The sequence below is a fragment of the Rhinatrema bivittatum genome, chromosome 2, assembly GCF_901001135.1.
Source record: "Rhinatrema bivittatum chromosome 2, aRhiBiv1.1, whole genome shotgun sequence".
Classification (NCBI taxonomy): Eukaryota; Metazoa; Chordata; class Amphibia; order Gymnophiona; family Rhinatrematidae; genus Rhinatrema; species Rhinatrema bivittatum.
In genome coordinates, this window is record NC_042616.1 from 603,489,564 (window position 1) to 603,511,340 (window position 21,777).

General features: G+C 47.4%; 1 protein-coding gene across 2 annotated transcripts in view; it reads right to left on the bottom strand.

Moving 5' to 3' along the window:
- The window catches only part of ZNF521 (zinc finger protein 521), an 876,085-nt gene that overhangs the window by 563,531 nt on the left and 290,777 nt on the right, over nt 1-21,777 (bottom strand). The gene's annotated exons all lie outside the window — the stretch shown is intronic.

Genomic DNA, 21,777 nt, shown 5'->3' on the forward strand with positions numbered 1-21,777 from the left:
TGCTCTCTTAACACAACAGACGTCTTCAGCACCATCAAGACTCCTCTGCCAGATGCACTGCCATTAGGCATATAGAAAAGAGCACAAATGTTTTGCTTGTTGTTGCTTAAGGTTCACTTGAACAGACGGAGCTCAATGAATTCCATCTTCCACAGCCAAATTAAACAGAAAACCATGCATTCTTAAGCAGCTTGCATTTCAGCTGCAGCTCTCAAATCAGAGGGAAAAGCTGACATGAAACTGTCCAAGAGACCAGAGATCTACCCAGCTTATTTAGGAAAGCCAAGTTATGGTATTTTTGTGTATTTGTGGTAACGGAAAAGAACACATTAAGAGGAATCAGTATTCATCCATCCGGTCCACCCTGTAAGTCTTCTTCCAGTACGTTGAAGTAACAGCACAGACAGACATAGGCACTGAACTAACGAGGAATTTCAAACTGTATAAAACCATGACATCACTGCAATCACAAAGAACATTTTTACAACTTCTTTGTAATCCAGAAAGGAGTATAATTTTTCAAATTTTCTCAAACAGCAAAGAAACAATAGTTTCTGGTCTTCATATTAGTATTAAAACATTTTTAATACTCAACTCAGGATAAACACCTGCCTTTGTTTATATTTTGTATGACTTTCAATAACTGAGATCAACATTCCACAGCTAGCTCTCAAGTAGCTTCAACTGCAACTGTTATTGCTCTGCAGAAACACAGATTATGATGGGTCCATCCAGTCTGTCCAATTTCATTCCTGGCGCAGTTGATCTCTGGCTTTCCCTCACTTCTTTGCAACTAGAGATCCTCTGTGCTTATCCCATACTTTATTGAATTACATTATCATTTTTGTCTTCACCCACTCTCAATGGGAGGCCATTTCATGCATTCAACCTTTTTGTGAAGAAATATTTTCTGATGTTGCTCCTACGTCTACTTCCTGGGAGCCTTCTTCCATTATCTCATGTTCTACAGTCTTCTTTCCTCTTAAAATGGTTTGCTTCTTGAGCATTGTTTACATCTTTAAGGAATTGAGCGTCTCTATATTATCACTTCTCCATTTCTTCTCTTCTTTAGGGCTACATAGTTACGTTTTTCAGTCTCATATGGTTTTTCATGTAAACACATAGCCAGTTAAGTAAGTTAACCGGATAAGATTTATCTGGCTAATTTATAAGGTATATTCAGCAGCTCAGCTATGATGCTGAATATCCCCAAATAAATCGCTAGTTAGCCGGATTAGTCTTATCTGGCTTATTTATCCGGCTAACTTAACTGTATAAATTTTAATATCCCTACTTATCTAGCTATGGGGGTCATTTATCAAAATGCGATAAGGCGTTTTTGCATGCTTTAAAGGCTTATCGCATGCAAAAGCCCCGTTAACGCATGCGATAGGCCCTTACCACATGCAAAAACGTGTTAACGCATGCGGTAGCACCATATCGTATGGTGCGATGCAAATTCCAAAAATAGGAGCAGTTAGGGGCGGAGAATGGGCTGGGTTAGCCTGTCTGCGAAGAGCTATCGCACAGCTGTAACGCTGATTTTAACTACACCTCTTTGGATTACATTAGGCTGTGCGATAGCTGCAGTGACCATGGGGTAAGGTTTCATCGCCTTTTGCGATGTCTCCCGTATGTCCTATTTCAGGTGAATTGATGGGTCCAGAGCCTTGTGCGGGGGAAGAGAGAGAGAGAGAGAGACTAGCCATAATGTCATTCCCATAGGTAGGTATTTGTATCCCTATGGTAGGCCCACCTAGTAACTCGAGGGGGTTAGGGGCCACTTTGACATTCTACGTGACACCTACGAACAGAACAGTGGTCTCATGAAGATTTGATGACCTTTGGAGTGAGGAAACTCACTCCAAGATGAGATGTGGGCAAGGTTCTCTCAACCTAGCTTGATGGACTCTCTACCTAGGTAACATCAAGCTAGGTTGAGAGAACCTTGCCCACATCTCATCTTGGAGTGAGTTTCCTCATTCCGAAGGCCATCAAATCTTCACAAGAGACCACTGTTCTGTTCGTAGGTGTCACGTAGAATGTCAAAGTGGCCCCTAACCCCCTACACTCTTACCTAAACCCCACCTCGAGTTACTAGGTGGCCCTACCATAGGGATACAAATACCTACCTATGGGCCATGATATTATGGCCAGTCTCTCTCTCTCTCTCTCCTCTCTAACAATGGTCCCCCAGTGGTTGAATGTAGGAAATACAACAGATCTGGCACTTATCACAGAATCTGAAAATGGTATCACAATTTGTGCTAACTTAGCTCTTCGCACAGATAAATGCTATATTAGCATAAAACACACCCCTTTTGCTATTGCATGCGGTACTTACCGCATTTTGATAAATCCAGGCCTATGTTAGCTGGATAGATAGCTCCTCCCAGGAATTCCCATATCATGCCCACCACTTATCCAGTTAACTACTTTTCATTGTTTTGATAAACAATCTTTGAACTACTATAGTCTACCTTTATCTTTTCAGAGATACATCCTCCAGAACTAGATTCAAAGTTGTAGGTGAGGTCTCATCAATGCCCTGGACAGAAGCACCATCATCTCATATTTTCTACTGGTTACACCCATTCATCTGGCTCTGCATTCTATCATATCACTTTGTTTCACTACCCTGAGATCAACAAAATGACTACCCCAGAGTCTCTCTTGGTTGAACATATCAGTATTTCTCCCATCATCTGGTACTACTCCCTCGGGACTGAATTTCAAAAGTGTTGCTCATGCTAAGAAGCCCATATACATGAATATTTGAGCCATGGATGAGCAATACATATTTTAAAAGCCGGAAATTATGTGCATATAAAAGTAAATTTTAAAACTCATGTGCGGGCGACCATGTGGTACCCGGTGCGTACACATGGATGCGCCAATTTTATAATATGCACACGTCGACACGCAGATTTTATAAAATCCGTTACCTGTGCGCAGAAGTGCCTTTTTATATTGGCGTGTGCATAAGGGGGAAAATGTTATAAGATGCACACGGCAACTCGATAGGCCCCTTTCCCCAGTTCCCAGCCAGTCCGCTCCAATAAAGGAGTGGACTGAGAGGGAACTTCCTAAACCCCCTAGCTAACATGGCTCTTTTCCCCTATTCGCCCCAACCCCTAAAACCCCACTAACTTTGTTTCTTTTGTTTTAATACTCACCTGTTATCCAGAGCAGTAGTAGGTTGCATAGGCCGGCCGGCTGCCAGTGCGTGCTTCAGTGGGACAGTGCCTAACAGTGCCGCCCCAACCTGCCCAAGCCCCACCCCCGGCCACCGCTTTATTCTGATCTGGTTCTTTGGCATTAACTAGGAGATACATGTGTGGCTAATCCATGTGCACATTAGTAAAAGGGGGTGGAAAGAGGACAGATTTGGGGGCAGGGCATGGGTATTGCAAGCCAGGGCTAAGAATAACATACATAATTCTGTATTTTAAAACTTGAGTGTGTGGTACGTGCTGGCTTGTTATCCGTGTAACCTTACTGCTGCTTCTGATGAGAAGCAAGTCTGTAGATCTTGCACTTTTGGGCTTACACAATAGGGTGAGGGGTCTAGGTCAACTGAATGGAGAACAGGATGAAGAACCAGAGGGATCTGGATGAACTGAGGTAGACTGGGCAAACTGGTGGACTAATGCAAAAAACTTGGACTGTTTCTTACACAAGCATATTTTAAAATCTGCTTGCACATGTGCATTAAAGCTGGCAAATTCCTATGGAAGATATGCAAAGTAGGTATGCTCAAGAAACCTCTTAAAAATTAAGAATATACTTATGTTCACAAGGCGTACTTTAAATCTTATGCACATAAACAGTGAGCATGATTTAAAATTCCAGCATAAGTTAATTCACGTGCCCATATGCATGTGTATGGGTACCCACATGCTCTTTTTAAAATTAGGCAGTTGGACTTTTGCACCGATAATCATTTGACCACTCCTCAAGTTTTCTTAGATCATTTCTCATGCTGTTCATTCCAACAGGGATATCAACTTGGTTGCAAATCTTAGTGTCATCTGCAAAAAGGCAAACTTTCCTTGTAACCCCTTTGTAGTATCATGCCCAAAAATATTGAATATAACTGGCCAAATCAAACTCTGAGGCACTCCACTCATCACCCTTCTTTCTACTTACTTTCACTCTCTCTGTTGTCTAATCCTGAACCAATTTCTAATACAGTCCACCACCTTGAGTCTCCTAGGCTATATCTAAGTTATGAGCCTACTAAGCATGCCAGTATCAAAAGCTTTGCTGAAATCCACGAGGCTGATATTCAAAAGCCATTTAGGAAGATAAATTAAAAGTTATCCATCTAAATGGCAACACTGGCATATTCAGCCACTTATCCTGGTAAATTCTCAGCTAGAATTTAGCTGGATAAATTAGGGGTTTACAGGGTGGGCGGCTGGCATCCCGGGGAGGAATGGTGGATTATTCAGTTAACTCTAGTCAGGCTACAGACTTGTCCTAAAGATAGCTGAATAACTTATCCAGCTAATTCTGGACAAGCCAGAGAATTGCTCAATATTCAAAACATGGTTGCACCATGAAGCGATACAGAGGTATTATATTTTCTGTTTTATTCTCCATTCCTTTCCTAATAATTCCTAGCATTGCTTTCTTGGTTGCTGACACACAGTGGGCCGGATTTTAAAAGGGTTACGCGCATAAGGTATGTGCGCAACCCTTTTAAAAAAAACCCTGCGCGCGCCGAGCCTATTTTGCATAGGCTCAGCGGCGTGCGCAAGCCCCGGGACGTGCGTAAGTCCCGGGACTTGCAAAAAGGGGCAGTTGGGGGCGTGGCCAGGGGACGCGATTTTGGATCGGGGGCGTGTTCAGGGGTGTGTGGGCGGTCCGGGGGTGTGGCCGAGTGCCCCGACACAGCGGCCTGTGTTGGGGCCTGCCACGCCGGCGTGCGTAAGTTACTACTGCCCGGAGGCAGTAGTAACTTTTCAGATAAAGGTAGGGAGGGTCTAGATAGGGCCAGGAGGGTGGGTTAGGTAGGGGAAGAGAGGGGAAGGTGCGGGGGGTGGAAGGAAAGTTCCCACCGAGGCCGCTCTGATTTCGGAGCGGCCTCAGAGGGAATGGACAGCACGCGCAGGGCTCGGTGCACACAAGTTGCACAAATGTGCACCCCCTCGCGCGCGCCGACCCCGGATTTTATAAGATACGCGCAGCTATGCGCGTATCTTATAAAATCCAGCGAACAAACGTACGTGCGCGCGCTGTCTTTTAAAATGTACCCCAGTGAGCAGAGGATTTCAACATATTATCCACAATAACGCCTAGTTCCTTTTCCTAAGAGGTAACTCCTAATGTGGAATCTTGCATTGTGTAGCTATAATTTAGATTGCTCTTCCCTACGTGCTTCACTTTGCACTTGTCCACATTAAATGTCATCTGCCATTTGAAAGACCAGTCACCCAGTCTTCCAGTCTTGCAAGGTCCTCTTGCAATTTCTTCCAATTCTCTTGTGATTTAAAAACTTTGAATAAGTTTGTATCATCTGCAAATCTGATCACCTCACTCATTCTCATCTTTAGGTTATTTATAAATATGTTAAAAAGCAGTGGTTCAAGAAACAATCCCTGGGGTACTCCACTATTCACCTTTCTCCACTGAGAAAATTGATCATTTAGTCCTATTATCTGTTTTCCATTTTCTAACAGGTTCCCAATCCACAATAGGACATTTGGTCCATTACTTTTTAATTTTCTCAGAAGTCTCTCATATGGGACTTTGTCAAATGCTTTCTGGAAATCCAGATACACTGCATCAACTGACTCACCTTTATTTGCATGTTTATTTACATCTTCAAAAATATGTAGCAGAGTCATGAGATTTAGTCCCTTGGCTAAATCTATGCTGGCTTTGTCCCATTAAATTCTGACTATATGTTCAGTAATTTTGTTCTTTATGATACTTTCTACCATTTTGCCTGGCACTGATGTCAGGCTTACAGTTCTGTAGTTTTCTGGATCACCCCAGAACCCTTTCTAAAAATTGGGGTTATGTTGGCAACTCTCCAAACTTCGGGTACCTTAGATGATTCTTAAGATAGTTTACAAATTAATAATTCTATGTCTATAATTTTCATTTTCAGTTCTTTCAACACATCTGGTCTAGGTGATTTGCTATTTAGTTTGTCAATTTGCCTTATTACATCTTACAGGTTCATAGATATTTCTTTCATTTCCTCCGAATTGTCATTTTTAAATATTTCTGGCATAGATATCTCTGTTATATCTTTCTCAGTAAAGACTGATTTTCAAAGACACATGCGGGCATCCACGTGCAAGCGGTCTATATATTTATTTTGTATACTGACAATCTGTAAACAATCTAGATGGTGTACAATAAATAAATACAATATTCAAAATGCAATAAGATTTTTAAAAAGTGCAAAAACAATTTAGATCACTCCATTCAGAAATTAAATTAAATTAAATTAAAGGTACTTATATTTAAAATATAGTAAATACAGACATTTTAAAATTAATAAAATGAGTACAAATTAAATTTAAACTAATGTTCTGTTGAGAAATAAGTAAAATAATAAAAAGATTATCAAAAATAAGTAAAAAATAAAATAAGTTAAATAACAAGATTTTCAACAATAAGTAAAATAATAAAGGATTTTCAACACAATAAATTAAAAGACAAGGGAGAAGGGAGGAGAAAATGTTTAGAAAACAAAGGGGTCTGAGTGCAAGGTTACTACTTAGTCCTCTGCACTGTTAGCATTATCACAAATGCTTCTGTATGGCCTTTAACAGTGTTTAGTTTTCCTAAGCCTGTTTGAATAACCAGGTTTTAAGATTTTTTTTTAATATTATGATGTCTTTTTGAAGTCTAAGTTCATCTGATAGCAAATTCCATAATTTAGGCTCTGCCACTGAGATTGCTCTGTCTCTGACCTCTGATAAATGTGCTGTCCTTATGAAAGGCACTGCAAGAAGAATTTTATTTGTAGACCTGAGATTTCTTTGAGGTGTATGTAAATGTAGGAAGGCATTTAGCCATTCAGTTTGGTCGCAATTTAGGGATTTGTCAATGATACATAAGATTTTATATTCAATTCTCTGCTTTATTGGTATCCAGGAAAAGTCTCTCAAGGTTGAGGTGATATAGTCATATCTTTATGTAACGCATAGGACTCTGGCGGTAGGTTTTTGGAGAAGCTATAAAGGTCTTAAAGAATTTGCAGGAAGACCAAATAAAAGAGAATTACAGTAATCAATAGTAGAGAAGTTCATTGAATTCTAATAATGATTTAAAATGTTTTAAAATGTGTAGTTTAAAATAGCCATCCATAACTTTCCTTTCAATGTCAAGTTTCATTCTGAATTCATTATCAATGAAAATTCCTAAATCACGGACCTGGTCTGTAGAAACAATCTTCATGTAGTCTGAATTAAAATGTAAAGTTCTGTCAAGGTTTGACTGGATGCTCCAAATTTCTAACATGCGTGCGTCGCCGCACACGTGTTATAAAATATGATGTCTGCGTGCACGAGTGCCTGATTTTATAATTGGCGTGCGCATGTGCGGGCGGGTTACATCTCCCGCACGCAAGGGGGGGGGGGGGTATTTTATAAAAATATGCATGGCGACACAGGTAGGCCTTCCCAGTTTCCTCCCAGTCTGTTCAATTTAAGGAGCGGACTGGGAGGGAACTTACCTATACTACCTAACCTTCCTACCTTTCCCCTCTCCTTTCCGACTGTAACTTTGACCCCTAACACTGATCCCTAATCCCTACCTATATACCCTATCTTTTTTTTTCTTTTTTAAGTTATTTGCTCTTTCGGAGCAGAAGTAAGTTACGTGTCCTGGCTAGCTGCTAGCGCACGCTTCCCTGGGACAGGGCCTAGTGGCCACTGACCCGGCCAGCCATCGCCCCTTCCCATCTAGACCATGCCCTTTTGGCTGGCCAGGCATTTCTACGTGTATCGGGAGATACGCCCAAGGCTGGGCCCTTTTGAAAATGTGCTCATCGCACACAGGGCCCAAACACATGCATATCCTCTTGTATTTGTGCGCATGTTTTAAAATTCGTCCATTGGTCTCTCTGCTATAGCCTTCTCTTTCCTACATGCTCCTTTTGCCCCTTGATCATCTGTTGCGACTGTCGGTCTACAACGGCTTCGCCCCGCCTACCTTACTCTTCTTGTGGTGCCTCCCGCTTACCTCGGACTACTGGCTGCCGCGGCGTCTGTCTGCCAACCTCTCCGGCGTCCCCGGACCGGCTTTGGTGCTGCTTCCCGCCATGCTCCTCCAAGGTACCAAAGTGCACACGCGCGCATGCCGCCCTCATCTTTATTTCCTCGTTGGCGCGAACCTCAGGGGTGTCCCCCTGAGATGACGTCACACTGCCCGGATATTTAAGCCTACTACTTTTGCTAGCTATCGAGTTAGCAACCTGGAATACTACGGATGGGATTAGCTCTCTGTACCGAAGCTGCTCTGCCACTCCATCATTATCTGGAACTCTTATTGGAAATGGGGTACCCGCTCCTCGGGGGCCTCTTCTGCTTCTTTCAGCTGCTATCAGGAAACTGGTACTCGCTCCTCAAGGGCCATGTTCCCTGAGTCGCTGTCTGCATCTACAACCCTTTCTACTTGGAAGACTTCACTAACAGTTTCCATCTGTGAGTACAACTACCATCTATTCCACAGTACTGCTTCCCTGGAACCAGGAACTCGCTCCTTGAGGGCCTGCCCTCTGTTCCAGTGCCAGACCTCTCATCTAGTGGAATCGCTGTGTGAGTACAATACAACTGAGTCTCTCTACTCTAAGGGATCAGGTACTCGCTCCTCGAGGCCCTGCTCTCCCTTGTCTCGGAGCTTCTCGTCTTCTACCTGGGATTTTGTATGTTTCTCATTGTGTACTCATAACTCTCAGTCACTTTCCACTACAGCACAGCCAAGCAGAGGATTCGCTGTTCCAGCGTCCTGTGGGATACTCGCCCAGCCGGGCTCAACATCTACTACTCACTACTGCCAATTCTGGTGGTTTCCAAAACTGTTTAAATAAAGATTCAAATCTGTGTTTGCGTGTCCAGAGTATAGCCTGACACCGTGGTCCCTCACGGGACTGCCCCCCATGGGCATGGTCAGGTGCCACAGTGTCCAAGGATCCACCCAAACATCAATAACCATAACTTCATCTAATTGTCCAACTGACTCCCTTACAGACTTTTGCTTCAAATGTACCTGAAAAAGTTAAAAAATAAAATCACCGTCTGTAGGCTGTCCCAGTGATAGTGCTGAGCACTGCCATCTGAGTGATCAGAGTTCAGTTCCTAAGCCCAGCTTCTTCTCCTTAGACCAGCTGGGGTTTGGGATGCCGTGAAGGCAGCATTCACAGCTCCAAGGGTGTCCAAACCATAACACAATGGTAACACTCAATAGTCTGACTGAGGGTACAGGTGCACCAGGTTTCAGAGGCCCCTGACCAAAGAATGGTCACTGTAATAGCTAGGCTCTTGGACAGAAAGGGAAGTAGGGGAAAAAACTATGGGGGTAATTTTCAAAAGGATTTACACATTTAAAACTTGGTTTTACATGTGTACATGCACTTTACTCGTATAAGTGGTCTTTTCAAAATTGCTACTGTTATGAATTAGAAAGTGGACCCCTGTTCTGAGGTAGAGCCAGCGCTACCAAAAAGGAGATCAACCCTCTTCGGTCTCTACCGTCGGGTGGCAAGGCCTGCTGATGAAGATGTTTGGATGAAGACTTCACCCTGGAAGCTCGTGATCCCCCCAGGAGGGGCCAGTAGGGACACGGCCACTGGGAGGAGACTCCCTGAAGAGAGAAGATAGTCTAGATGCAGGCGCCTCCTGCAGGTCGTGGGTTCCAGGCGCCTCCTGCAGGTCATGGGATCCAGACAGCTGGTGCCTCTAGCAGGTCGTGAGCAGTCCGGGAGAATACGTCGAAGGATAGTCCAAAGCCGGTCCAAGGATTGAAGTCCAGAGAGAGGTCGAGAGCTGGTCCAGGAGCAGACAGGAGAATGGTCCGAAGCCAATCCAGGAGCAATAAATGAGAAGGATCCAAAGCCAGTCCAGGTCAATACCAGAAAATCACCACCACCGGTCCGAAGGTCAGGAGCCAAAGAGTCAATCCAACGAGGAGAAGAAGCAGAAGCAGGATGGAGAGCGGATCCAGGACCATGGAACACAGGAACCAAGCACAGAGCCTCGATACCAAAGCAAGCTCTGAGGGTCATACCTTGCCTTAAATACTAAAGGTGAGGGAGGAGTCCCGGGAGGGAGCCACGACAACTTCCTGTCGTGGCCCCTTTAAATATTTTCTTCAGCTGCGAGCGCGACCCTAGCTAATCCAGAGGGGGCGGAGTGTTCAGGGCGTGTAGGACCATGCGGCCATGGCCGCGAGAAGAAAGCCAGGGAAGGCTGCCTGCACCAGCAGGAGCCTCAGGCCAGACCTGATGTTACGGCTATGGCTGCAGTGCAACCGCCTCACCAGCAGGGGTCCCTCTAGTGCTGGCTCTCCTCACAGGCCCAGTCCATCTCCCCTGTCCACTCTATGTTCCGGGCTGTCCCTTATAACCCTGCCTGACAGTTCCCTCGGTGCTTCGGCATCGAGCTCGCCTGGGCTCCCTGCTCTAGCCTTCCTTCCCTGCTTACTGTGCGTTTGGTCCCAGGACCTTGCCTTGCGCGGCCTTCGGGCCTTATTCATTCCTTGCCTTGCCTTGCCTTGCGCGGCCTTCGGGCCTTATTCATTCCTTGCTTTGCCTTGCCTTCGGGCCTTCTACCTTGCCTTGCTCTGGGTGTACCTTTGGGCCTGCTACCTTGTACTGTGTGTGGCCTACGGGCCTTCTGTGTGTGTGTGGCCTACGGTCCTTCTGACCTGCCTTGCCCTGCTTACGGTGTGTGGCCTACGGGCCTTCTGTGTGTGTGTGGCCTACGGGCCTTCTGACCTGCCTTGCCCTGCTTACTGTGTGTGGCCTACGGGCCTTCTGTGTGTGTGTGGCCTACGGGCCTTCTGACCTGCCTTGCCCTGCTTACTGTGTGTGGCCTACGGGCCTTCTGTGTGTGTGTGGCCTACGGGTCTTCTGACCTGCCTTGCCCTGCTTACTGTGTGTGGCCTACGGGCCTTCTGTGTGTGTGTGGCCTACCGGCCTTCTGACCTGCCTTGCCCTGCTTACTGTGTGTGGCCTACGGGCCTTCTGTGTGTGTGTGGCCTACGGGTCTTCTGACCTGCCTTGCCCTGCTTACAGTGTGTGGCCTACGGGCCTTCTGTGTGTGTGTGGCCTACGGGCCTTCTGACCTGCCTTGCCCTGCTTACTGTGTGTGGCCTACGGGCCTTCTGTGTGTGTGTGGCCTACGGGCCTTCTGACCTGCCTTGCCCTGACCCAGCCTGAACCCAGACACTGCTATCTGCCGCCTGCCCTGACCCAGCCTGGACCCAGACACTGCTAATTGCCGCCTGCCCGGACCCAGCCTGGACCCAGACACTGCTACTTGCCGCCTGCCCGGACCCAGCCTGGACCCAGACACTGCTACTTGCTGCCTGCCCTGACCCAGCCTGGACCCAGACACTGCTACTTGCCGCCTGCCCTGACCCAGCCTGGACCCAGACACTGTTTCTAGCCATTCCTTTCTCTCTCCACCTGGAGCCACCCTTCTGGGTGGTGTTCACGACTCCTGACCGGAGCCCATTCGTAACAGTATGCCGAAGCCACCAATTTCCAGGGGAAGAGATAGGTCTTGGTACTACCGGTGAGCCAATTTTTTCTTTTTCCTTCTACTCACATTATGCCTCAGCCTCCAAGTTTTTATGTCTGTGCTTGTTGCCAGACTTTGAATTATCCCAGTTACAAGAACTGTCTTGCCTGTCAACTCTCAGACCAAGAACACTGGGTATGCAGTAGTTGTCATAAGAGGAACGTCTCAGTCTATCAGGAATGTTTTAAATTGTCTAAATCCTAAACCAGGGTGGTGGAAATGCTCCTGTCTTCCGTGTCTGTTACCACCAGGCAAACCCTGCCCCCGTTGTTCTGCTCTAGGATCAGCTGTTCCATTAGAAAAGACAATCAGCTCTCCTAACCGGTATTCTGCTTCTGGCTCCACTAAAACAGACATTTTAGCTGGCAGTTTGTGGATAGAAAAACCCAGGACTTACCTGGCCAAGAAGGCTTCTGTGACACCAGTGCTAGAGTCTCGGGAACAGGTTTCTCTAAAACGGAGAGAGTTGATTAACTCTAGCAGGGCTCTGCTTCCCACAGCTGCTGTTGAGACACTAACGAGCACCTTCCCTAGACGTCCTAGAACTGCCTGTGCCTTCTCTAAACTGCTCCTCCAGAAACAAAATCAGGAGCTTCAGACTTTGGCTCCAGGTATCAAGCCCACGGCAGTCCAATCTGTGTCTTCCATACGCACTACTTCTAACCCTGCTGCATCACCCCGAGAGGGGTCCAAGCCTCCTGTTTCACCCCAAGAGGGGTCCAAGCCTGCTACATCGCCCCGAGAGGGGTCCGAGCCTGCTACATCGCCCCGAGAGGGGTCCGAGCCTGCTGTTTCTCCTCGAGAAGAGTCCAAGCCTGCTGTTTCACCCCGAGAGGGGTCCGAGCCTGCTGCATCGCCCCGAGAGGGGTCCGAGCCTGCTACATCGCTCGAGAGGGGTCCGAGCCTGCTACATCGCCTCGAGAAGAGTCGAAGCCTGCTGTTTCACCCCGAGAGGGGCCCGAGCCTGCTACATTGCCCCGAGAGGGGTCCGAGCCTGCTGCACTACCCCGAGAGGGGTCCGAGCCTGCTGCATCGCCCCCAAGAGGGGTCCGAGCCTGCTGCATCGCCCCGAGAGGGGTCCGAGCCTACTACATCGCCCCGAGAGGGGTCCGAGCCTGCTACATCGCCTTGAGAGGGGTCCGAGCCTGCTACATCGCCTCGAGAAGAGTCCAAGCCTGCTGTTTCACCCCGAGAGGGGTCCAAGCCTGCTGTTTCACCCCGAGAGGGGCCCGAGCCTGCTACATTGCCCCGAGAGGGGTCCGAGCCTGCTGCACTACACCGAGAGGGGTCCGAGCCTGCTGCATCACCCCGAGAGGGGTCCGAGCCTGCTGTTTCTCCCCGAGAGGGGTCCAAACCTGCTACATCACCCCGAGAGGGGTCCGAGTCTGCTGCATCACCCCGAGAGGGGCCCAAGCCTGCTGCTTCGCCCTGAGAGGGGTCCGAGCCTGCTGCACTACCCCGAGAAGAACCTGAGTCTGCTGTGTCATCCCCGGAGGGGTCCGAACCGGTCCTGCTGCCGTCCCCGGAGGAGTCCGAACCGGTCCTGCTGCCGTCCCCGGAGGGGTCCAAACCGGTCCTACTGACAGCCTTTCTGACTCAACCATCTGAGTCTACTGAACCGGTCCTGCTGCCGCCCCCGGAGGGACTCGAACCGGTCCTGCTGCCATCCCCGGAGGGGTCCGAACCAGTCCTGCTGTCATCCCCGGAGGGATCCGAACCGGTACTACTGATAGACTTTCTGACTCAGCCATCTGAGTCTACTGAACCGATCCTGCTGCCGCCCCTGGAGGGGCTCGAACCGGTCCTGCTGCCACTCCCAGAGGGGCTCGAACCGGTCCTGCTGCCATCCCCGGAGGGGTCCAAATCGGTCCTGCTGCCGTCCCCGGAGGGATCCGAACCGGTCCTACTGACAGACTTTCTGACTCAGCCATCCGAGCCTGCTGAACCAGTCCTGCTGCAGTCATCGGAGGGGTCCGAACCGGGCCTGCCAACAGACTTTGTTACTCAACCATCTGAGCCTGCTGTACCGGTCCAGCTGCCGACCAGGGAGTGGTCCGTAATGGTCCTACTGTCGCCGACCCTGGAGGAGTCTGTGCCGGCCCTGATGCCGACCCTGGAGGGGTCCGGACCAGTCCTGCTGTCGTCTCAGGAGGGATTACGGACTATTTCGCTGCCCCAGGTGGGGTTTATGTTCCCCTTGTCACCCCAGGAGGGGTTATGGAAATCTGCACCGCCTCTGCTACCCCAGGAGGGGTCTAACTCTGCCGCCTTGTCCCAGGAGGGGTTATGGACTATGTTGCTGCCCCAGGTTGGGGTTGTGTCTGCCTTTTTACTCCAGGAAGGGTTATGGACTGCCTTGCTGCCTCGGAAAGGAGTTGAACCTGCCGCATCGCCCCAGGAAGGGTTGGACTTCATTATTGAGTACCCCCTGCTAAGATGGGACCCAGGAGGAGGGGGAGGCCTTGAGGAGGGGGTACTGTTACGGCTATGGCTGCAGTGCAACCACCTCACCACCAGGGGTCCCTCTAGTGCTGGCTCTCCTCACAGGCCCAGTTCATCTCCCCTGTCCACTCTATGTTCCGGGCTGTCCCTTATAACCCTGCCTGACAGTTCCCTCGGTGCTTCGGCATCGAGCTCGCCTGGGCTCCCTGCTCTAGCCTTCCTTCCCTGCTTGCTGTGCATTTGGTCCCAGGACCTTGCCTTGCGCGGCCTTCGGGCCTTATTCATTCCTTGCCTTGCCTTGCCTTGCGCGGCCTTCGGGCCTTATTCATTCCTTGCTTTGTCTTGCCTTCGGGCCTTCTACCTTGCCTTACTCTGGGTGTACCTTTAGGCCTGCTACCTTGTACTATGTGTGGCCTACGGGCCCTTCTGTGTGTGTGTGGCCTACGGGCCTTCTGACCTGCCTTGCCCTGCTTACGGTGTGTGGCCTATGGGCCTTCTGTGTGTGTGTGGCCTACGGGCCTTCTGACCTGCCTTGCCCTGCTTACTGTGTGTGGCCTACGGGCCTTCTGTGTGTGTGTGGCCTACGGGCCTTCTGACCTGCCTTGCCCTGCTTACTGTGTGTGGCCTACGGGCCTTCTGTGTGTGTGTGGCCTACGGGCCTTCTGACCTGCCTTGCCCTGCTTACTGTGTGTGGCCTACGGGCCATCTGTGTGTGTGTGGCCTACGGGCCTTCTGACCTGCCTTGCCCTGCTTACTGTGTGTGGCCTACAGGCCTTCTGTGTGTGTGTGTGGCCTACGGGTCTTCTGACCTGCCTTGCCCTGCTTACGGTGTGTGGCCTACGGGCCTTCTGTGTGTGTGTGGCCTACGGGCCTTCTGACCTGCCTTGCCCTGCTTACTGTGTGTGGCCTACGGGCCTTCTGTGTGTGTGTGGCCTACGGGCCTTCTGACCTGCCTTGCCCTGACCCAGCCTGAACCCAGACACTGCTATCTGCTGCCTGTCCTGACCCAGCCTGGACCCAGGCACTGCTAATTGCCGCCTGCCTTGACCCATCCTGGACCCAGACACTGCTACTTGCCGCCTGCCCTGACCCAGCCTGGACCCAGACACTGCTACTTGCCGCCTGCCCTGACCCAGCCTGGACCCAGACACTGCTACTTGCCGCCTGCCCTGACCCAGCCTGGACCCAGACACTGCTACTTGCCGCTTGCCCTGACCCAGCCTGGACCCAGACACTGTTTCTAGCCATTCCTGTCTCTCTCCACCTGGAGCCACCATTCTGGGTGGTGTTCACGACTCCTGACTGGAGCCCATTCGTAACACCTCACGCCGCGGGTGAGCATTGGGACCCGGCCGTGGACCACCGCAGCCGGCAACCATGATGTTCGACCCCGGTCGCGGGCTGCCACGGCCGGTGGTCATAACAGCTACAATAAATGCCATTGAACTATCAATAGGTTTTACATACATAAATGCACTTTACACGTGTAAATGGCTTTTGAAAATTGCTACAATAGTATAATATATATACACACATAACTCCTTTAAAAATTACCTCCCCTGGGAGGACTGGCTCCAATTCAGATCAAAGTCCAAAGGAACAGTAAGAAGCTGGTGGGCCAAAATAAATAATTAAAAATTATTTTCACAAATTAATTTCCTCTTCCACCTCTGAACTCAGTCTTCAGCTGTTCATGATATATTGAAGCTTCACATGTATTATTGTGACTCCTGCATAGTGCTTTGAGGATCATCACAGCAACACTTTAAATTTACACCGATTCATATTGATGGAGATGAAGCTTTCAAAACAAAAATATCCCCTAAATAATAAAAATCTGATAAAAGGAGATTTCAATGAGTTTGTACATTTTAATTGCCAAATGAACTATCTAAACAATTTGAGATAGAGCTGCCGAACTGGGTTCTGTAGTTTAGTTCCTCACCCTATATATCCCTTTAATGCCAACCTGCACTACCGGCAGGTCGGCAAGAAAGCCATTCATAACATCACATTTTGGCCACTTGACGAAGGCAGAGCTAAGGTCTACTAATTGAGCATAAAAATCTGTTTCACCCATGGTGTTCACATTCTAGTTGGATTAAGTGTGGTTTATCAGCTTTTGCTTCTGTGGTATCCATACTGCTGACACCACCGCCCGAATAATTTAAGAGAAGTGTTGTGACTGGGGTATTTTTATTCACACGTGAATCTGAGACCAGCACCTTCCCATATTTGCAACGCTATCTTCATAACCTGTTACACTGGGGATAAACAGAATGAAAAGCAAAAGAGAAGAAAAAACAGATTCCTTAAGACTAAAATTAATTCTTAATGAGAAATTCCCAGCTACAGTTCATGGTTTCAAAGGCCAGCACATACAGATTTTCTTTATTTTTTACACAGCCAGCTCTCACCAAGCACCAGACCAGGAACAAACCAGTCAAACAGATTGTGTTTACAGACTTAATAGTTAATTGAAATTGTTAGTAATACTCAGCATTTCCAAACATAACCACTGGTGCAACCTGGTTTTGCTAATGAAAGGAAACATTCAATTTTCATTTTCAAATCTACGTGATTATTGTCTTTAATTTTCTAATTGAGAGAAGTGAAAGAAATTCTTTTCTGCCTAACCTTTCTTGATGTTTATAGAAAGGTATTTACAATCATTGACTAGTAATAATAATTAAAAAAAGCCAAAGTCTTCTTGTAAGATCATAACTAGTAAGAGATTTTAAAATGTTCTAATAAAGAGGATTATTTTGGGAAGTCATATTTCTTGTGCAATATCCACTGACAATTTTACAAGAGTGTGTGTCACTGAGTTCACGGTAAGGGAAAATTAAGGCACTGTGCTGTGTGGTTCCATATTAAATTCTAACTTGAAGTGTACTAAAACTGGATTCCTGCAATTCAGAAAAGCAGACTTCAGGCAATGTGTAGTGCTCAAAAGAACTGAAGGATTTGGAGGAGCTTTAGTCAGGAATAAAAAGGAGCACCTAAAAGGCAATAAATCTCTGTGTAAGACAGGTTAACAAAGGGGAAAATAGAAACCAATAAGGTACTTGAAAAAGATAGCAAAAATGGTAAGAATAAAGAGATTAGCATTAAAAAAAAATGGTTTTCAAAACACAAGCAGCATTATCGGGAAAAACAAAGAGAAGCAGGGAGGGTAGTTAGACAAGCAAAGCCCCCAGTAAGAGGAAATCCTTCTTAGATATAAAGATATATAAGCTGTGATTATTTTCTGCCAGGTAATGTCATTTTGCCAACTTGGAGGCTTTTTGAATTTGCTTCCTTTTACCATGGCAGCTGGAGAAGAAAGTGAAGGCCCTGACCTGGTATCTTTTTATTTATTTAATTATTTTAAATTACCGCTGTATATATGAGAGACACAAAAATCTAAAGGGTAATAGGTAAGATAAAGGGGAAAATGTGATTTGAGAGCAAGAGGACCAACAAAAGTATAAATCTTAAATTCTTTTGATCAGCATTTTCCGAAGAAGGGGAAGGAAACAAATCTAGAGGCGTACACGGCATTGATAATTGTGACATGATTATAATTCAAATTACAGAGGAGGAAGTACTTGAAGTATTTACAAAAAAATGAAAGCGGATAAGGCCAAAGAGCCTGATGGTTTTCACCCCTGCAAATTAAACAGGTACAAAAATGTGCTGTTCATGTCCCTTGTAACGCTGTTCAACTTGTGCTTGAAGACAAGGGAAGTTCTGAGGGACTGGAGCCAACAGAGCCAGGATTCCTAACAGGAGAGACTAACCAGGAAGGTTCTAGAACTGGGAAGAAAGGCTGTTGCCTACAGTGAACTAGAGACTTGTTTGTTTGCTTGCTTTAAAGCTTTTTATGTTCATGAGAGATGATCTGTCATCCTCTGAAGATTCACAGAAAAAAAAATACAATAACCTGGGTTAAGGGGAAGTCTGCTGTCTGAGGAATTTTTGTAAAAGAAGCAACCCTAATATTAGTAAGAAAGAGGGAAAACCTGGCATGGACTCCCACAATACCTCAATACTATACTTCAATATCTGATATTCGCCAGCACAGACTATTGTAATGCCTTGCTACTAGGCCTACCCAACACTACAGTAAGAACTCTACAGATTTTACAAAATGCTGCAGCTAGAATTCTCACTGGAAAAACAAAAGAGATCACATAACAGATACACTCGCCACCCTACATTGGCTTCCCATAGAACAAAGAATACAGTTCAAAGCACTGTGCTTAATACACAAACTTATCCATGACGATAAAGCAGAATGGCTGAACACAGCACTTAGAGTACATGTCCCACACAGAAATTTAAGGTCAGCAAACAGAGCACTCCTTCCCATTCCTTCTGTGAAAACTGCAAGACTTACCCAAGTGAGGGAGCGAGTATGGTCTCTAGCCGGTCTTATATTATGGAACTCCATGCCCCTTGACCTTAGACTCCAGAGCAATCATAAACGTTTCAAAACACAACTCAAAACCTGGCTTTTCATACAAGCCTTCAAGAAAGAAAATTGATGCAGGCAATTACCGTATTTTTCGCTCCATAAGACGCACCTGACCATAAGACGCACCTAGGATTCAGAGGGGGAAAATTAAAAAAAATAAAAATTGTGCTAAACCGGCTCTGCGTCTGGGCGTCTTATGGAGCAAATTAGGGGAGTGCATAGCTTTTTTTTTCCTCCCCATTTTGTTTTCGGGTCTGGGGAGGGCCATTTCGGTCCACTCCCCAGATCAGAAAACTTTTTTCTCTGGGAACCCCTCCCCCCCCATCCCAACCCTTTAAATTAACAACCCCCACCCTCCTGACTCCCCCAAGACCTGCCGACTTAATTTACCGCAACCCCCCACCCTCCTGACCCCCCCAAGACCTGCCGACTTAGTTTACCGCAACCCCCCACCCTCCTGACCCCCCCCAAGACCTGCCGACTTAGTTTACCGCAACCCCCCACCCTCCTGACCCCCCAAGACCTGCCGACTTAATTTACCGCAACCCCCCACCCTCCTGACCCCCCAAGACCTGCCGACTTAGTTTACCGCAACCCCCCACCCTCCTGACCCCCCCCAAGACCTGCCGACTTAATTTACCGCAACCCCCCACCCTCCTGACCCCCCCAAGACCTGCCAAACGTCCCTGGTGGTCCAGCAGGGGTCCAGGAGCGGTCCGGGAATGATCTCCAGGGCGTGGGCCGTCGGCTGCCAGTAATCAAAATGGCACCGACGGCCCTTTGCCCTTACTATGTCACTGGGACCGACCGCTGCTATTGGTCGGTCTCAGTGACATAGTAAGGGCAAAGGGCCGTCGGCGCCATTTTGATTACTGGCAGCCGACGGCCCACGCCCTGGAGATCGTTCCCGGACCGCTCCTGGACCCCCGCTGGACCACCAGGGACGTTTGGCAGGTCTTGGGGGGGTCAGGAGGGTGGGGGGTTGCGGTAAATTAAGTCGGCAGGTCTTGGGGGGGGTCAGGAGGGGGGGGGGGTGCGGTAAACTAAGTCGGCAGGTCTTGGGGGAGTCAGGGGGGGGGGTTGTTAGATTTTTGTTTGTTTTTTTTTATATTCGCTCCATAAGACGCACATACATTTTCCCCCCACTTTTGGGGGAAAAAAAGTGCGTCTTATGGAGCGAAAAATACGGTAATCAAGGATATGCGGCATAAAGCACCGAATGCCTAATTTAATGCTCCTTATTGAATTAGTTCAACCTATTTTTTTTTTTTAACTGTAGTCAACCATCAGGACATATTGCTATGAAACACTCAATCCCCCAAATAAATGCCTTTGGATATAAAACTCTTGTTTGTTACCGAAAACTAATGGCACCACCTATGTAATGTACGACCCATATTTTTTTTTATATAGGTGCTCTATTGTAAACCATTATGATGGTGAATAACTTAATGATGGTATATAAAAACTCTCAAATAAATAAAATAAATAAATACTAAAAGTATAATATGCATTTTTGGGTGCAAAAATCTATCAGCCACATATGCAAAAGTCTAGGCATTCCTGGTCAACTCAAATGTTTTAATGATTCTCTAAGGGCCGGGATTTTAAAAGGGTTACGCGCATAAGGTACGCGCGTAACCCTTCTAAAACGGCCCTGCGCGCGCCGAGCCTATATTGCATAGGCTTCCGGCGTGCACAAAGCCCCGGGACGCGCATAAGTCCTGGGGCTTTCTTGGGGTTGGTGTGTCGGGGGGGGGGGGGTGTGACGCGGTCGTCGCATCATCGGGGCATATTGGGGCGTGACGCGGTCAGCGCGTCATCCGGGGATGGTGCCGCGGGCGTGGTTTCGGACCGGGGGCGTGGCCGTGGCCTCCGGACCAGCCCCCGGACCGGAACATGGCACGCAGCAGCCGGCCCGGCGCACGCAAAGTTACGTCTGCTTCGAGCAGGTGTAACTTCTGCGACAAAGGTAGGGGGGTTTAGATAGGGCCGGGGGCTATGGCTACGCACGTATCTTATAAAATCCAGCATTTGTTCGTGTCTGGTGCGCGAACAAAAGTACGCGCGCGCTGTTTCTTAAAATGTACCCCTAAGTAAACAGAAGCTAACCCAACCTCTATATAGTAAAAAGTTACAAACATCTTTCTGTAACCACAATTTTGTAATGCAAAATTACTATTTTCTGATTTTAACAAATTGAAAACAATAAAACAAAGAATATGGCATGTGCAAAAGTTTGGACACTCTGCTACTTGATTCAATACTACTTTAAAAACAAAAGTTAATAAGGTGCAGAAAGTTGGTTGACTCATTAGGAAGCCTTCAATTAGTCAAGTTAGACAATTCCTCTCAGGTTGTGACTGTTCTGTCCCCTTTCAGCAGCCATGGACTCTTCTGCCTAGGCATATGAAAATGAAGATAATTGACTCTTACAAAGCAGTAGAAGGCTATAAAAATATAGTTCATAATTGTCAAGTATACATATGAGAGAAAGGTAGATACAACATCATTTATAGAGAATGATTTTGCAATTAGCAAAACTGAAAGTGGACAAAGCCATGGGAACAGATAGTATGCAGTCTAGGATACTTAGGGGTAGATTTTAAAAGGTACTCGCAGGCATCCATGTGGATGCCCGATTTTATAACATTCGCGTGCTGGTGCATGCATGTTATAAAATCGGGGGTCGGTGCACGCAAGGGGGTGAACATTAGTGCAACTTGCGTGCACTGACGCCCACGGCCTTCCCGTTCCCTCCCAGGCCGCTCCGATTTTGTAGCGGTCTGGGAGGGAACTTCTCAACTCCCTAATCTAAGCTTCTTACCCATTCCCCTAACTTCCCACTCCCTATCCCTATCCTAAACTCCCTATCCTAAACGGACGGGAGTAGCTGGCTTGTTACGGCGGTTACTACCCCAAACCAAATATCCAAATTACTACCTCCACCTTCCTCTATTCCTGATGCCTTTCAACTAGCTTGATCACTCCATTCTTATACTTCACTTTCAATGCATATCCAGCATAGTTCTCTGCTTCAACAGCAGGGGAAAAGAAAAACTGTTACTTCACACATCCAGCAGAGCTCTCTGCTTATACGGCAGGGGAGAA